Source organism: Perissodus microlepis, chromosome 22 (assembly GCF_051167445.1).
Source record: "Perissodus microlepis isolate ML-2025 ecotype Zambia chromosome 22, ASM5116744v1, whole genome shotgun sequence".
Lineage (NCBI taxonomy): Eukaryota > Metazoa > Chordata > Actinopteri > Cichliformes > Cichlidae > Perissodus > Perissodus microlepis.
In genome coordinates this window covers 26,297,191-26,315,679 of record NC_140481.1, presented here as the reverse complement: position 1 = coordinate 26,315,679, position 18,489 = coordinate 26,297,191, and positions in this window count along the sequence as shown.

The window sequence follows — 18,489 nt, the reverse complement described above, 5'->3', positions numbered from 1 at the left end:
TTATTAACCTCTGTCTCTCTTCCACAGCATGTCTTTTATCCTGTCTTCCTTCTCTCACCCCAACCGGTCGCAGCAGATGGCCGCCCCTCCCTGAGCCTGGTTCTGCCGGAGGTTTCTTCCTGTTAAAAGGGAGTTTTTCCTTCCCACTGTTGCCAAAGTGCTTGCTCATAGGGGGTCATATGATTGTTGGGTTTTTCTCTGTATCTATGAAGCGCCTTGAGGCGACTTTTGTTGTGATTTGGCGCTATATAAATAAAATTGAATTGAATTGAATTGAATTGTTAAGAGAACAAATCGTAATGTTTTCCTAACTCAAACCATTTATTTATTGTCTTGCCGCCCCAAACTGCAAGCAAAAAGAAAACACTGACATAATGCATCAACAACATGACATGAAATAAGGGTTTAAAGTCCGGTGTTCTAATGAAGAGTTTGTACCTCTTTTAACTCATGCAATAAACAGAAGATTTATGTCCCCACTTCAGTGTTTTTGTTGCTTTTTTGCAAGCCCTTTGGATACACAGTGGAAGGAATTGTGAGCAGACTGAATGCTGACTGGTCAAAAACACGAAACGGAAAAGGAGCAATCGCAGAGTTCTGGTGGATGTAGTGAGGGGAAAAAACACATCAAAGATCACAAACAGTGGCTACAATCAAGGCTGAAAGGACAACCCTAAGATGTAGTGCAATGGCACAGTGTGGGAGAAATATTATCTCGGATATAGGTCACAATCATTTCTATTTTGAGTGCCACTATATTACAGCACAGTCCTCCTTCGTGTCCAAGCTGGCCTGTGCGGTTATTCTGAGACGCTCTGCTCTTTGTTTAGTCAGACAACTGACTTTAGTTTTTTCACACCAAATTAAATGTTTATGTTTTATAACACAATCTCGTCCATCATCACAGAAAGCATCCTCTGCAACTCAAAAATGACTTGGAAAAGAAACCTACAAACAGCATGTGACCACAAGAATCACTGCCAGTAAGAGTGAAAGACTTTTATTATTCCTCAGAATCTCCACCCTAAATAAGAATGTGTTGCTGTAGTGAAAGCAGATGTAGAGATAACAGCTTTAACACTTGGCTGTGTTCCACCAGGAGGGACTTTTTAAACTGACACAAAGATTGTGCCAGTTTCAGAGGTAACAGATACCATCTCATCACTGCTGACAAAAGACTTTCACAAGAACTGGTTTCCTGTAAAATTCAAATTATAACAGTGGAAAAGAAACCACACCGGGTGGGTAATTTAGGATACGATAATAAGAAATCACATCTAAGAGCTTAAGTATTTTGTACAGAGTTTTTATTTAATGTCTTTCAAAATCGACATGGGTTGCTCAGCCATGAAAACAGTAACCCTGCGGGCTGTATGTGACCGTTGACACTAAGTGCTTCTATTAATGGAATGTGGCCTGATCGGGATGACTACAAACATTTACTGGATGTGCTAAAGAAGGTGTAAAAACAATAATTGCTTGGGCAATTCTGTTTTTTATTACAGAGATCAACCACTCTAATTGTTTCAAACAAACTGACGGCTATCACAACTATAAAAATTGATTAGGTGTAGTAATTATCACTTTTTCCCAGACACAGGGTGCCTCATGTCGGGAGCCTTCTGCGTAGATGATTGTTAAAAGTTTTGCACACATTAATCTGAGCGCTTCTCTGTACAGATGTGAGAGAGGATTCAGTTGTGTTAATAAATCCTAAAGTTCAAAGCGAGTTTCAATAACTTAAAAGAAAAAAGAGTAGTCTGTTTATGCATAATCATTCCGACACACGTTATTTTACTTGCGCAACAGGTTTCCTGCAGCGTTTCAATGAGGTGATGAACTTTTAAAGCATGATTCAAGATAGAACAACAATTTATTTTACACAACCATCTTTAATTTGTGAGCCAGTAGCAGATCTGTGCATCGCTCAGTGGCTGAAAAATACCTCTTGCACTGGAAATTAAGTATAAAGAAGCATGAAATGTAATTACCTGTATTCACTTCAAGTTTTACTTTATTGCAGTTTGTCAACAGATACTCTTCCTGCTCTGCACAATAAGACTGTTGGCACCACCCATGACACTACATTATTGTAGTTGTCAGATCTGCAAGAGAAACACTAAGAAGTAAAAAGAAAAGCATATTGTGTCCCAAGACCTTTAACATAACCTGAACTGTGGACATATGAGAGATTATGTTCCTCTTAGCTGGTCCAACCTTTTGCTGCTTGGTCTCACTTTTTAAATAAACAATCACACTTATGCAGAGGCTAATGTGCCAGACTATTTCTTTTTCTGTCTGCAGTACATTCCTATCGTCCTGCTGCTCCAAAATGTTGAAAAGATTATCTGTAAAGTAAAGGATTTTTGTATGATATATGTTTCCACTTCATATCCATAACGTCCCAGCATTTGCGCAACAAGCTGTTGGGAGTTTTGTTGCCAGCTGATGTATGTGAAGAGGAGCTGTGTGTGCCCGAGACAAGACGAGAGCTAATAAAACCCTTCAAGTGTCGTTGTAGGTTGCAGAACATGCCACACTTTAAAGTTTATCTAGGAATCTCTCATAGAAAATCCTGCCGTTGAAGGTAAAATTTACCTTTAGCAACAAACTAGGCAGATGTGCAATGCTCCAGTTATGTGACACCATGGTGTGAGAACACGTTGGCTAATAATGTAGCTCAGTGACAAACTTCAGCTGTCATGCTCAGTACTCGCTGGCCGCTCCATGAAAGTGTGGATCTTGCCTTGTATTAACAGTTAGGTTAGTGATGTTGGATCACCTATACCAGCTGAGAATTATTGAAACTGGTTTCTTGAACATGACGAGGGACATTGATGTGCAGCACAGAAATCTGCAGAAACTGGGCCATGCTATCAAAACTCTTTCCAGCACCTTTTTGAATCTATGCCATGAAGAACTGAAGGAGTTCCGAAGGTAAAGGTGTCTAATAAATATGACTGATGGTCTGTGTGGGCAGAAGTCTTTCTTTTTGAAAGCACTTGCACATTTTTGGAGACTTAACGCTTCTGCTGCATTTATTTTGAGTGCAAAAGCATGGTTACATGAGTGCTCATCAGTTAAAAATTAAAGTGTTGAACACTGTCAATTCTCACCCTCAGCTCACTACAGCAAAAAGAATGGTGCCACCAAACTTTTGCAGCAATCATGCTCAACTATTGCAATCATCAACTCCAGTCAGAGATAGCACCACTGCACTCTTATAATCAGGTATGACCTCAGAAAATGTGTTCAATAACTGCTTGTGTGTTTGGATTTTTGGGGTGGAATATTTCTGAAACGGGATCTTCTGGTCTAAGCTCAGAGGAGTGTGTTCCAGTGAAGAACTGTGAGTTTTGGATAAGAGATATTTTTTGAATACAAGCATGATCAGCAAAGGGAAACTCTCAGAATGGAAATAATCAAAAGAAAAACACAATCTGGGTTATTTTTGAATCCTTCTGCACAAAAGTGGACAGGTATTAATGACGAGAAGTATTTGGTGGCTGCTGGAGCAGAACGAGCTGGGTGTGGTGCTGACATGAACAAACAATGAAAACACTGTTGAAGAAACATTCCTGGCCTTGTCCTTTAGTTTCAAGCACATAAGGAAAAAGTTGAGCAATATCCTGCAGGACTGTTAACAAAGGGGAGCAAAAACACGAGTTCCTTGTCAGATAAGGGAGCAAAGAAAGACAGAAGTGACGTTTGAAATGAGATTTTAATTCTGTAAATACTATAAATAACAATTAAATACTGTGGGCTTTTTAAAAGACGGGCAGTCTAAGAGCTCTCGTCATGCATCTGTACACTTGCATCAGACGCTCAGTTTTCTAAATGATGCTGTCATAATTTTAAGGCTATCAATATTTACAATAGTAAATTGTTTTGTAAGTTCGATCTTTAGGGTTGACCAGATCAGCCGGAGCCGCTGAAAGACCGCATCTGCTTTTACAATTCGACACACAACGTCATGCTCAGCATCTCCATCACTTGCCAGGATGCTGCCCAGGTACGTGAATTGATTCTCCTCCTCCATCAGTTGCAGTCCTGCCATAATGGGGTCCTGTATCGTCACGTAACCTATCCTCATGACCTTTGTCTTGTTTCCACTGATCCGTAAGCCCACTTTGGCTGCCTCTTGCTCCAAGCATGATGTCATATTAGTCATGTTTTTCCGATCGCCAGCCAACAAAGCGATGTTGTTTGGCGAAGTTGAGGTCTTTCAGGCATTTTGGTGGATGGCAAGGTATCCCAAAGCCGTCTTGGTCCATGGCACTCTGCATAACAAAGTCGATGGCAAGAAGGAAGAGGAAGGGAGAGAGGATACACCCTTCCCTCACACCAGTCTCAGTGTTGAAGAAATCTGTGTAGCCATCCTCTGTAAGGACGCAGCAACTGGATTGAAGGTAGAGAGTTTGAAATATTTTGACTAACTGTTCAGGGATGCCATATGACGGGGTAATGCTCCAGAGGGAATCTCGATGGACACTATCAAATCCCTTTGTGAAATCGCCGAAAGTAATCGAGAGACGCTGTTGGTATTCCAAACTCTGTTCGATGATGATGCACAAGATGAAGATCTGTTCTATGCATGACCAGCCACTGCGAAATCCAGCTTGTTCTTCCCGGAGTTTCTGGTCCACCGCCTTATGGAGTCTTTGGAGGAGGACAAAGCTCAACACTTTGCCCAGAACAGAAAGGAGTGTGATTCCTTGCCAGTTGCTGCAGTCTGCCAGGTTGCCTTTATTTGGGAGCTTTATAATGACTCCTCTTCGCCACTTTTCTGGCACTCGCATCGATGACCAGCATGAATTGAAAAGGTCCGTTATTTCATTGACGAGGCATTGTCTGGCGTGCTTAAGCATTTCTGCAGAAACCATGTCCAAACCTGGCACTTTGCCATTTTTGAGGAATTTGATAGCAGCTGCTGTTTCCTCGGTGATTATGGCGTCTGTCCTCACGTCTAAGTCGTTGGCTTGGTTGGGCGTGTTGAAGACAAATGCATTATCGAGGGGTACTGATTCAAGGTCTCTTTGAAATGTCCACTCAACTGGCGTCTCGTTCCAATTTGGTCAGCAGCGGCTTGCCATTTTTGTCTTTGACAGGTACTGCCTGCCCACTCTTCACACCAGTGCACAGACGATGCAATAGAGGGTCTTTGTGTCATTTTTCTTAACTGCTTCCTGCCCTTCATGTCCCTTCTGGTCTAACCAGTCTCGCTTGTCCTGTCTACAGCTCCGCTTCACTCTGCAATCTAATTCCATGTAAGCCATTTCAGTGTTTTCATTGTCGGGCATGCCTCCGTTCATCAATTAGAACCCAGGTCCGTTCCACTTCTCCTCAGCATCGTCTACCTCCACCAGCGCCTCAAACGGATCAGAATCAGGAAGAAAGATGACTGAATGCGACAGGTTTGTTGATGTCAGAGGGGCTGGTGTGATTATTCCAGACACTGCTGATGTACTGGGATTTTCCCACACAGCCAGAACAAAGTAACAAATATATTTAGTAGTGACGTATATGTAGAACTCTGTTCACAATAGAGAGAATGACTTTTAGTTGAACAACAGCGACATTGGTCTATGTCTGTAAAAGATTTGCTTTGTTAGTGTCTAGACAGTAGTATGCTCATGACAGGACTTCAGGTGTATTCATTTTGGCTCAAGACCATCCAACATGCCCAGATCTGTGTTTTACAATTCAGTAGAAGTGTGTCTTGGTGTTTCGCAAGGTACTGACATTTGTAATTTAGAAACAAAGCTGTACTGGTGTAACAAAAAGCGATTAACATGAAATGATATGTCACATGGCAAACTTGAAAGCTTTATTCTTTAATGGTTTCTTTAAAACAGTTACTCATTATACAGCACATGTGAAACATACAACTTTTATGGAGTTTTTTGAATTGAATTGATTGAATTGATATACCTTTATTAGTCCCACAAGGGGAAATTTCATAAGGCTGCCGACCTATTGCACGCAATGGCGGCGCCATCTTACCCTCCGACCATACATACATTACACAAAACGTCACATGGGGAAGACAGGTCAGAGTGGTATAACAATGGAAAATGCACCACACGAGGAAAGATAAGGAGAAAAAAATAACTCCCCCCAGACTGAGCTCCAACAGGGAGATCAGTTTGAGAACAGAAAAAAACACCTCTGCACATAGCACATGAAAAAAACTCTTAATACACCAAAGAAACACATGACAAGCAACAGGGGTGGGTAAAGGGTGAGAGACCGCCGAATTAGACAGTACATCCGGGCCTGCGTGCGCTGGTCTCCTTGATCCACCGTCAGCATTGGAAGGGAATAAGCGTCGAAGGCGTTTGGAAAGGGAGGGGGGATGAGTGTGTGTGCATATCAGTGTATATGTATGTGTGTGCATGTCCAGAGTTCAGCTGAGACAGTGTCCTTCGCCCTGCTAGGCTAAGTAAACAGTCTTCCAGCCAACCCAGGTGGCCTTGCATGGAATGGGAAGGAACAGACTAAACACAGTCGTTATCAGGGTGTTGTTGTTCAGCTCCAGCCTTGAGACCACAGCTGGCGCCAAAGGGGTATCCGCATGTAGAGATTTGCGCCACAGGCATTTTTGGTCTAGGTGGCCCACTATGGTCGGTATAGTGGTATGTGTGTTATAGCATTACATTGTGTGTATGTGGTTTTAATTCACTGAAAGTCAAAGTATAGAAAAACTGCAATACTTAAAGAGAACCATTTTCATTTTCTGTTAGCCTGTATCCAGGAAAATGTACATCAAACTATGAGTCTTAGTATTCAGCATTCAGTGTTTTTTTAAAAAAGCTTTTCTGGAAGATTTTAATGACATTTTTGCACGAGTTTAACAAGGAATTTGTTCTCTTATGGGGTTTTTTCCTCCATTGCTCTTGGTGTTGCTACTGCTTTATCTTCAGCACTCCTACCGTTACCATTTTCATCCAAAATCTCTTATTTGTGTTTGTTTGTGTCCAGTATTCTACCATGTTCTCCTAGCCAACAGCCCAGTTTTCTAAATTCAGTCTGTTCCACCATTCTCCCTTTTCTGGCCATTTGTCTGCAACTCTGCTCCTGCCCACCCTCACCTCATGCAGTTTGTCCAAATTCTCTCCTTCAGCCACCTGCCTCCTCTGATCCACTATCACTCTACTCATTTTACATATTGACAAAAAAAATAAAAATAAATGTTGCCCTCTTCTTTTTACTTTTTAAGATACCACACCTAACTATGCATTTCATGCACATCTTGCATAAGGTTGCAGTTAACATCATTAGTTAGGTGAGGCTATTTTATAACTTTAGTGACTAATTCAAACAAAACATAGTTGTCATTTCTATCTCAACTGTTCCTTCATTGACTCGTTATGCCAGCTTAGTCTCAGCTTGCCCACATGTGTCCCAGTGTGTCAGATGAAATGCTAATTAGTGTTCAAGTCCAATGCCAAAGCCTGTCAGTGTGACCTCTTAAGAATGAATCAGCCTAATTTATATTCATACAAAGCTGTGTTCCCGTATTTAAGCCAAATTTCCTTCTCCATGATGATTTTCACACATCCTTTCTTCAGAGGTGTGTGATCACCACACCCAGGTTTTACCACGCAACACTGAACATGATGATGATGGTTGATAAGTGTAAAAAATGCAAATCTGGCACAGGAGAGCAAGCCACTTTAGCTGCCACAAAAGCATGGGCCAGGCTGGTCTTTGGATTATGTGATTAGCTTCGACGTAAAACATGGAGCGGGTCCTGAGAAGGAACTCTAGGTTTGGCAAAATAGAGTCTTAAATGACAGCTCCAATTTTTAGCTCAGACTGGTGTTTTAAAACTAACTAAAATGGAACAAAGCATGTTGTAATTATATTTAATGTTGAAGAGTCATTTACTTACACATACTTCAGCAAAATATAATCCTTGGGTCTGCATCATATATTCCTTCATTGCATAATCTTGATTACACTTAATTAATCGTTACTAAACCCTGTAACTGGAAATACACCAGGTAGAAATAAAGTCTTGTATTAAACATTAAAAAACATGTGTGTGACGTTCCCATATAAATCCCCAGGATAAACAGGTTAGTTTGCTGTACTGTGATGGATTGAAAGTAAAGAACAGTGTGTGAGTGGTGCACAGTGGCTGTGGTTTCATGGTCAGAGTAAGTTACGTCAAGTGTAGCGGAGATGAATTTAAAGTTAAACTGATGATGCTTAGATTCAGCCTCATATTTATGCAATTGCTATTACTAGGGAGAACACACATGAGGTTTAAGGCCTGGACAAAATTAAAACCTTTTTAGATTGCTGAAAATAAAAAGGTCTCACTATAGCCAGGTCCTAATTTTATAAATTCTGCACTCAGATTTCCAGTCTCCAATATCATTGAAATGCAGCCAGATGCTACTCGTTTTATGCTTTTGCTCGTTTTTTCACTTTTTCCTGACACACTTGCATTTAAATCCGACTCCCCGTATCTCTGTGTACCTGGCCTGTACCACACACATGCTGTCTTTGGAACATCTGCCCCCTTCTTTCCTTTTGATGGTGTGCCCATCAAAGTCCCACCCCTGCCTGCATGGATTTTCAGCAGGGCTGAAGATTAAGCTCCCACATACCAACAAGCCATTATTAACTGACATACATGAAATTATCTCTTATACAATAATATCCGGCCTGTGAGCCACACATTTGACACTCCTGCACTAAACTGTTGAAGTTTTGATATTGTAAGTACAATAGATCATTATATTGTTGCTTGAAATTTGTGATTGAAAAAAATGTCCTAAAAAAGAGAGAGAGAGTTGCATCTTCATTAAATATGCTGAAGTTGCCCCCTCGCAGCTGATCTGGTCGGAGATGGAAGGTACTTTTGAATTTTGCCTGAAAAGATCTGTCGGCATTTCTACCAAAACTCTGTTAAGTGGAAGGTTGCAGGATTTTACCAGGGAATCAATAAAAGTGAAATTTCTCTGTCATCCAATTAAAACAAAAAATCTATGCTCATGAAAACTTTTTGCCTATGGTTGGCTTTGGTTGATGAGGTGGAGTGGATCATTTGCCAATCAGAAATTTTGTGGGTTGCTTCCTGCTCCTCCACTCTGCATGTTGGATTTTTCCTCACTCCTGAAATGCTGAAAATTATGCACATCTTTAGAGCAGTTAGTGTTGGAAACATATGTCAATATGTTTACACCTGTAGATAGTATTGCACTTGTAGATTAAGTATCCATAAGCACAGTAAATACAGTGCTGAAGCCCTTTTTTTCCCTTTTTGTGATAATGGAATAGGAACATGTATTTATTCTTAACTCAGAGCTTATGGATAAGAAATTTCCCATTAACACTTTAAATGATATTACACAAATAACTGTAACAGATTAAATGCACAACCGTACACTAAGTACACTCAAGAATTTTCCTTAGAAAGACCTGGCTGCTTTTTTGGCAACATGCCTAGACCCATGCTTTGGATTCAAGTGGAAGCTTGCAGGATTTTAGCAGGTAAACAATAACAGCGAAATTCATCACGTCATACACGTTTTGTAGTTTCCAGGTTTTGCTCTCTTTTTCCAATCCAATCCAACTTTTTTATATAACACTTTAAAAACAACAAAGTTGACCAAAGTGCTTTCCAATAATAAAACAGAGATAGCAGTTAAAACCATACAATAAGCAGACAAAGAAATAAATTTAAATAACAATAAAATAAATACATAAATGAAAAAGAAGATAAAAATAAATCAGTATATATATTAAATATTAAAACATGAGTAAATTAGACAATAAGATATAAAATGAATAAAATTAACACAATAAAAAGATTAAGAGTGACCAACAGCTGACTAAAACTTTCTCATATATTTTTTAAATTTTCTTATATTTTGGCACCGTTTCAGCCTCTTAGTACCAACTGAGCATTGTGCAAACCTCAACATGATAGTGAGTTCAAATGGTTTCCACAGTCACCAGATCTCAATCCAGTAGAGCACCTTTGGGCTGTGGTGGATGAGCCATATAAGTACCAGTAATATGTACCAGTCACATCACATTCACATCATATGCTACTGCAAGGTGTTGCTAATGAAATGGCCATTGAGTATATATTTTGGTCTGTGACAGTAACTATTTAAAAGGTACATCATAAGACACATTTGTAGAGTTTTGGTTAAATTCCCTGCGCTTTTTCAGATATTTTATTCACTACTTTGTACTTGCTTTGAATCCTTTACGTATATTATGTTGCATGAACAAAGTTAAATTAATCTGTTTTGTAATTTCAGTTACTTGTTCTGATCAATTATGAGTGACATTTTAATAATTGGGTGTCCTTGGCTCACCATCCTAGTTTCCTGCATATTCGTGCTGATCTGTGATTCTTTGCCAATTCAAATGTCAGCAAAGCAAACCTATTATTATGCAGTGATTTCTCTCTTAGCCTTCGGCAGAAATTCTAGTTTATTCTATTATAATGTCACTCTCTGAGATTTCAAGTCACGCACAGGGAGTGCCCTCATCTGTAATCTTTGAATGCCACTTGCATGTTTTTGACACATTGTATTCTTGAGAAACTTGAGACCACCACACCTGACTTTTGCCACTCGACAGCAACAGTGAAAAATGTAAGAATACTCAAAACATTTAACTTTAATCTTCATTGTCTGTTTGTTCTTGGTGTGAAAATCCACATGTAGGTGATGGAAACAAATGGCTGTTTCCTTATATACTCATTTGACATTACTTGGTAATTACATGCGAAACTTTGCACACAATGTTCTGTCCGTTTAAAGGATATGTAATATTTTCTCTTGTAGAAGCTAAGCTGTTTGTATTTGGGTTTTATTTTAGATTATAGATATAGTTAAAATATAAACAAGCCAATTTGTCAAATAACTTTGGAGCGTGCATGTAAAAATTGTCAAACAAACCCATTTACTTACCCATAACATGTTCTCACATACAGTCAGGTCCATAAATATTGGGACATCAACACAATTCTAACATTTTTGGCTCTATACTTCACTGCAATGGATTCCAAATGAAACAAACAAGATGATGTGCTTCAACTGCAGAGCTGTGAAAAAAAAATCTTTATGAAAACCCAGGGGCCTAGGGCTGCTGTGGTTTGGGAGTTAGAATAAATGGGCCAATTGGAAGTTTGGCAGTTTGCTTCCCAACTCCTCCAGTCTTCATATCAATATATTTTTGGTTAAGATACTGAACCCTAAGTTGCCCTCGATGTTTCCATCGGAGTGTGAGTGTGACCATTAGACAAGATGCTCAGGTATACCGTGAGAAGCAAGCTAGTACAAATGGGTTAAAAAGGGTTAAAGAGTGTTGGAGCAGTACATCGAGTGCTCACAGTAGAAAATTGCTATATACATGTCAGTCCATTTATTATGCATTTATTAATAAGCTGTTAAAATAACACTGACATATTTTTCATGTTTTTTCAAATAGTTGCCTACTCACACATTCACCTGACACAAATCAACACTGGAACTAAACTAGATCTGTTTCTCCCACATTATTTAACTTTATTTACCTCTCATTGTCCTTTGCACGTATCGGATCCGGACTTTTTTGGTTTCTGTCTTTAAATCCTTGTTTATTTGGAATTCTCTGTCTGTGCATTTTGTATGTTCTCATTTTGTAGTTTCCAGGTTTTGCTCTCTTTTTCCAATCCAATCCAACTTTTTTATATAACACTTTAAAAACAACAAAGTTGACCAAAGTGCTTTCCAATAATAAAACAGAGATAGCAGTTAAAACCATACAATAAGCAGACAAAGAAATAAATTTAAATAACAATAAAATAAATACATAAATGAAAAAGAAGATAAAAATAAATCAGTATATATATTAAATATTAAAACATGAGTAAATTAGACAATAAGATATAAAATGAATAAAATTAACACAATAAAAAGATTAAGAGTGACCAACAGCTGACTAAAACTTTCTCATATATTTTTTAAATTTTCTTATATTTTGGCACCGTTTCAGCCTCTTAGTACCAACTGAGCATTGTGCAAACCTCAACATGATAGTGAGTTCAAATGGTTTCCACAGTCACCAGATCTCAATCCAGTAGAGCACCTTTGGGCTGTGGTGGATGAGCCATATAAGTACCAGTAATATGTACCAGTCACATCACATTCACATCATATGCTACTGCAAGGTGTTGCTAATGAAATGGCCATTGAGTATATATTTTGGTCTGTGACAGTAACTATTTAAAAGGTACATCATAAGACACATTTGTAGAGTTTTGGTTAAATTCCCTGCGCTTTTTCAGATATTTTATTCACTACTTTGTACTTGCTTTGAATCCTTTACGTATATTATGTTGCATGAACAAAGTTAAATTAATCTGTTTTGTAATTTCAGTTACTTGTTCTGATCAATTATGAGTGACATTTTAATAATTGGGTGTCCTTGGCTCACCATCCTAGTTTCCTGCATATTCGTGCTGATCTGTGATTCTTTGCCAATTCAAATGTCAGCAAAGCAAACCTATTATTATGCAGTGATTTCTCTCTTAGCCTTCGGCAGAAATTCTAGTTTATTCTATTATAATGTCACTCTCTGAGATTTCAAGTCACGCACAGGGAGTGCCCTCATCTGTAATCTTTGAATGCCACTTGCATGTTTTTGACACATTGTATTCTTGAGAAACTTGAGACCACCACACCTGACTTTTGCCACTCGACAGCAACAGTGAAAAATGTAAGAATACTCAAAACATTTAACTTTAATCTTCATTGTCTGTTTGTTCTTGGTGTGAAAATCCACATGTAGGTGATGGAAACAAATGGCTGTTTCCTTATATACTCATTTGACATTACTTGGTAATTACATGCGAAACTTTGCACACAATGTTCTGTCCGTTTAAAGGATATGTAATATTTTCTCTTGTAGAAGCTAAGCTGTTTGTATTTGGGTTTTATTTTAGATTATAGATATAGTTAAAATATAAACAAGCCAATTTGTCAAATAACTTTGGAGCGTGCATGTAAAAATTGTCAAACAAACCCATTTACTTACCCATAACATGTTCTCACATACAGTCAGGTCCATAAATATTGGGACATCAACACAATTCTAACATTTTTGGCTCTATACTTCACTGCAATGGATTCCAAATGAAACAAACAAGATGATGTGCTTCAACTGCAGAGCTGTGAAAAAAAAATCTTTATGAAAACCCAGGGGCCTAGGGCTGCTGTGGTTTGGGAGTTAGAATAAATGGGCCAATTGGAAGTTTGGCAGTTTGCTTCCCAACTCCTCCAGTCTTCATATCAATATATTTTTGGTTAAGATACTGAACCCTAAGTTGCCCTCGATGTTTCCATCGGAGTGTGAGTGTGACCATTAGACAAGATGCTCAGGTATACCGTGAGAAGCAAGCTAGTACAAATGGGTTAAAAAGGGTTAAAGAGTGTTGGAGCAGTACATCGAGTGCTCACAGTAGAAAATTGCTATATACATGTCAGTCCATTTATTATGCATTTATTAATAAGCTGTTAAAATAACACTGACATATTTTTCATGTTTTTTCAAATAGTTGCCTACTCACACATTCACCTGACACAAATCAACACTGGAACTAAACTAGATCTGTTTCTCCCACATTATTTAACTTTATTTACCTCTCATTGTCCTTTGCACGTATCGGATCCGGACTTTTTTGGTTTCTGTCTTTAAATCCTTGTTTATTTGGAATTCTCTGTCTGTGCATTTTGTATGTTCTCATTTTGTAGTTTCCAGGTTTTGCTCTCTTTTTCCAATCCAATCCAACTTTTTTATATAACACTTTAAAAACAACAAAGTTGACCAAAGTGCTTTCCAATAATAAAACAGAGATAGCAGTTAAAACCATACAATAAGCAGACAAAGAAATAAATTTAAATAACAATAAAATAAATACATAAATGAAAAAGAAGATAAAAATAAATCAGTATATATATTAAATATTAAAACATGAGTAAATTAGACAATAAGATATAAAATGAATAAAATTAACACAATAAAAAGATTAAGAGTGACCAACAGCTGACTAAAACTTTCTCATATATTTTTTAAATTTTCTTATATTTTGGCACCGTTTCAGCCTCTTAGTACCAACTGAGCATTGTGCAAACCTCAACATGATAGTGAGTTCAAATGGTTTCCACAGTCACCAGATCTCAATCCAGTAGAGCACCTTTGGGCTGTGGTGGATGAGCCATATAAGTACCAGTAATATGTACCAGTCACATCACATTCACATCATATGCTACTGCAAGGTATTGCTAATGAAATGGCCATTGAGTATATATTTTGGTCTGTGACAGTAACTATTTAAAAGGTACATCATAAGACACATTTGTAGAGTTTTGGTTAAATTCCCTGCGCTTTTTCAGATATTTTATTCACTACTTTGTACTTGCTTTGAATCCTTTACGTATATTATGTTGCATGAACAAAGTTAAATTAATCTGTTTTGTAATTTCAGTTACTTGTTCTGATCAATTATGAGTGACATTTTAATAATTGGGTGTCCTTGGCTCACCATCCTAGTTTCCTGCATATTCGTGCTGATCTGTGATTCTTTGCCAATTCAAATGTCAGCAAAGCAAACCTATTATTATGCAGTGATTTCTCTCTTAGCCTTCGGCAGAAATTCTAGTTTATTCTATTATAATGTCACTCTCTGAGATTTCAAGTCACGCACAGGGAGTGCCCTCATCTGTAATCTTTGAATGCCACTTGCATGTTTTTGACACATTGTATTCTTGAGAAACTTGAGACCACCACACCTGACTTTTGCCACTCGACAGCAACAGTGAAAAATGTAAGAATACTCAAAACATTTAACTTTAATCTTCATTGTCTGTTTGTTCTTGGTGTGAAAATCCACATGTAGGTGATGGAAACAAATGGCTGTTTCCTTATATACTCATTTGACATTACTTGGTAATTACATGCGAAACTTTGCACACAATGTTCTGTCCGTTTAAAGGATATGTAATATTTTCTCTTGTAGAAGCTAAGCTGTTTGTATTTGGGTTTTATTTTAGATTATAGATATAGTTAAAATATAAACAAGCCAATTTGTCAAATAACTTTGGAGCGTGCATGTAAAAATTGTCAAACAAACCCATTTACTTACCCATAACATGTTCTCACATACAGTCAGGTCCATAAATATTGGGACATCAACACAATTCTAACATTTTTGGCTCTATACTTCACTGCAATGGATTCCAAATGAAACAAACAAGATGATGTGCTTCAACTGCAGAGCTGTGAAAAAAAAATCTTTATGAAAACCCAGGGGCCTAGGGCTGCTGTGGTTTGGGAGTTAGAATAAATGGGCCAATTGGAAGTTTGGCAGTTTGCTTCCCAACTCCTCCAGTCTTCATATCAATATATTTTTGGTTAAGATACTGAACCCTAAGTTGCCCTCGATGTTTCCATCGGAGTGTGAGTGTGACCATTAGACAAGATGCTCAGGTATACCGTGAGAAGCAAGCTAGTACAAATGGGTTAAAAAGGGTTAAAGAGTGTTGGAGCAGTACATCGAGTGCTCACAATAGAAAATTGCTATATACATGTCAGTCCATTTATTATGCATTTATTAATAAGCTGTTAAAATAACACTGACATATTTTTCATGTTTTTTCAAATAGTTGCCTACTCACACATTCACCTGACACAAATCAACACTGGAACTAAACTAGATCTGTTTCTCCCACATTATTTAACTTTATTTACCTCTCATTGTCCTTTGCACGTATCGGATCCGGACTTTTTTGGTTTCTGTCTTTAAATCCTTGTTTATTTGGAATTCTCTGTCTGTGCATTTTGTATGTTCTCATTTTGTAGTTTCCAGGTTTTGCTCTCTTTTTCCAATCCAATCAAACTTTTTTATATAACACTTTAAAAACAACAAAGTTGACCAAAGTGCTTTCCAATAATAAAACAGAGATAGCAGTTAAAACCATACAATAAGCAGACAAAGAAATAAATTTAAATAACAATAAAATAAATACATAAATGAAAAAGAAGATAAAAATAAATCAGTATATATATTAAATATTAAAACATGAGTAAATTAGACAATAAGATATACAATGAATAAAATTAACAAAATAAAAAGATTAAGAGTGACCAACAGCTGACTAAAACTTTCTCATATATTTTTTAAATTTTCTTATATTTTGGCACCGTTTCTGTCACGGCTGCCGAGGCGAGCCGTGTGGAGTTGGAAGAAGGACCCAAGATGCAAGCAGTGGATGAGATGCTAATGAGGTTTATTTACAAAGGTGTAGTGGCAGACAAGCAGTGGGGCATGACAAATAACTGAAGACACCTAAACTGGGAGAACTAAAATAACAGACCTGGAAGCATATGACAAAGGGATGAGAAGCAGAGAGACGCAGACGAGGAACAGGACACCGTGGAACACAGGGTAATGCAGACTGACACAAAGTAACACAGACGAACCGGCAACAGGCAGGAGAACACACAGGGCTTAAATACACACACCAGTAATCAGGGGATGAGAGACAGGAGGGCAACACGGCTGGGAGGAATCAGAGCTGACGGGACAGGGGAAACGTAAACAGAACACACTCACATCAGACAGAGACCTTCACAATAAAACAGGAAACTCAGACACGGGGAACCAAACAAGACACAGAACTAAACAGACAGATTCACAAACAGACGGGGTGACACCATAGACAGATAGGGACACAGACGCAGACTCAGAGGCAGACCAAACATAACACATAGAACTCAAACAATAATAATCATCATCATAATAAACTAGAAAATGATAACAAACTAAAAGCGCTGGGTCACCGACCCAGGACCATGACAGTTTCAGCCTCTTAGTACCAACTGAGCATTGTGCAAACCTCAACATGATAGTGAGTTCAAATGGTTTCCACAGTCACCAGATCTCAATCCAGTAGAGCACCTTTGGGCTGTGGTGGATGAGCCATATAAGTACCAGTAATATGTACCAGTCACATCACATTCACATCATATACTACTGCAAGGTGTTGCTAATGAAATGGCCATTGAGTATATATTTTGGTCTGTGACAGTAACTATTTAAAAGGTACATCATAAGACACATTTGTAGAGTTTTGGTTAAATTCCCTGCGCTTTTTCAGATATTTTATTCACTACTTTGTACTTGCTTTGAATCCTTTACGTATATTATGTTGCATGAACAAAGTTAAATTAATCTGTTTTGTAATTTCAGTTACTTGTTCTGATTAATTATGAGTGACATTTTAATAATTGGGTGTCCTTGGCTCACCAACCTAGTTTCCTGCATATCCGTGTTGATATATCTGTGATTCTTTGCCAATTCAAATGTCAGCAAAGCAAACCTATTATTATGCAGTGATTTCTCTCTTAGCCTTCGGCAGAAATTCTAGTTTATTCTATTATAATGTCACTCTCTGAGATTTCAAGTCACGCACAGGGAGTGCCCTCATCTGTAATCTTTGAATGCCACTTGCATGTTTTTGACACATTGTATTCTTGAGAAACTTGAGACCACCACACCTGACTTTTGCCACTCGACAGCAACAGTGAAAAATGTAAGAATACTCAAAACATTTAACTTTAATCTTCATTGTCTGTTTGTTCTTGGTGTGAAAATCCACATGTAGGTGATGGAAACAAATGGCTGTTTCCTTATATACTCATTTGACATTACTTGGTAATTACATGCGAAACTTTGCACACAATGTTCTGTCCGTTTAAAGGATATGTAATATTTTCTCTTGTAGAAGCTAAGCTGTTTGTATTTGGATTTTATTTTAGATTATAGATATAGTTAAAATATAAACAACCCAATTTGTCAAATAACTTTGGAGCGTGCATGTAAAAATTGTCAAACAAACCCATTTACTTACCCATAACATGTTCTCACATACAGTCAGGTCCATAAATATTGGGACATCAACACAATTCTAACATTTTTGGCTCTATACTTCACTGCAATGGATTCCAAATGAAACAAACAAGATGTGCTTCAACTGCAGACTGTCAGCTTTTATTTGAGGGTATTTACATCCAAATCAGGTGAACGGTGTAGGAATTACAACAGTTTGCAAATGTGCTTCCCACTTCTTAAGGGATCAAAAGTAATGAGACAGAAAAAGAACCAGAAATCAAACTTTCATTTTTTAATACTTGGTTGTAAATCCTTTGCAGTCAATCATAGCCTGAAGTCTGGAAAACATAGGCATCACTAGATGCTGGGTTTCATCCCTGCTGATGCTCTGCTAGGCCTCTACTGCAACCGTCTTCAGTTCCTGCTTGTTCTTGGGGCTTTTCCCCTTCAGTTTTATCTTCAGCAAGTGAAATGCATGCTCAATCGGATTCAGGTCAGGTGATTGACTTGGCCATTGCAAAACAGTCCACTTCTTTCCCTTTAAAAACTCTTTGGTTGCTTTTGCAGTATGCTTTGGGTCATTGTCC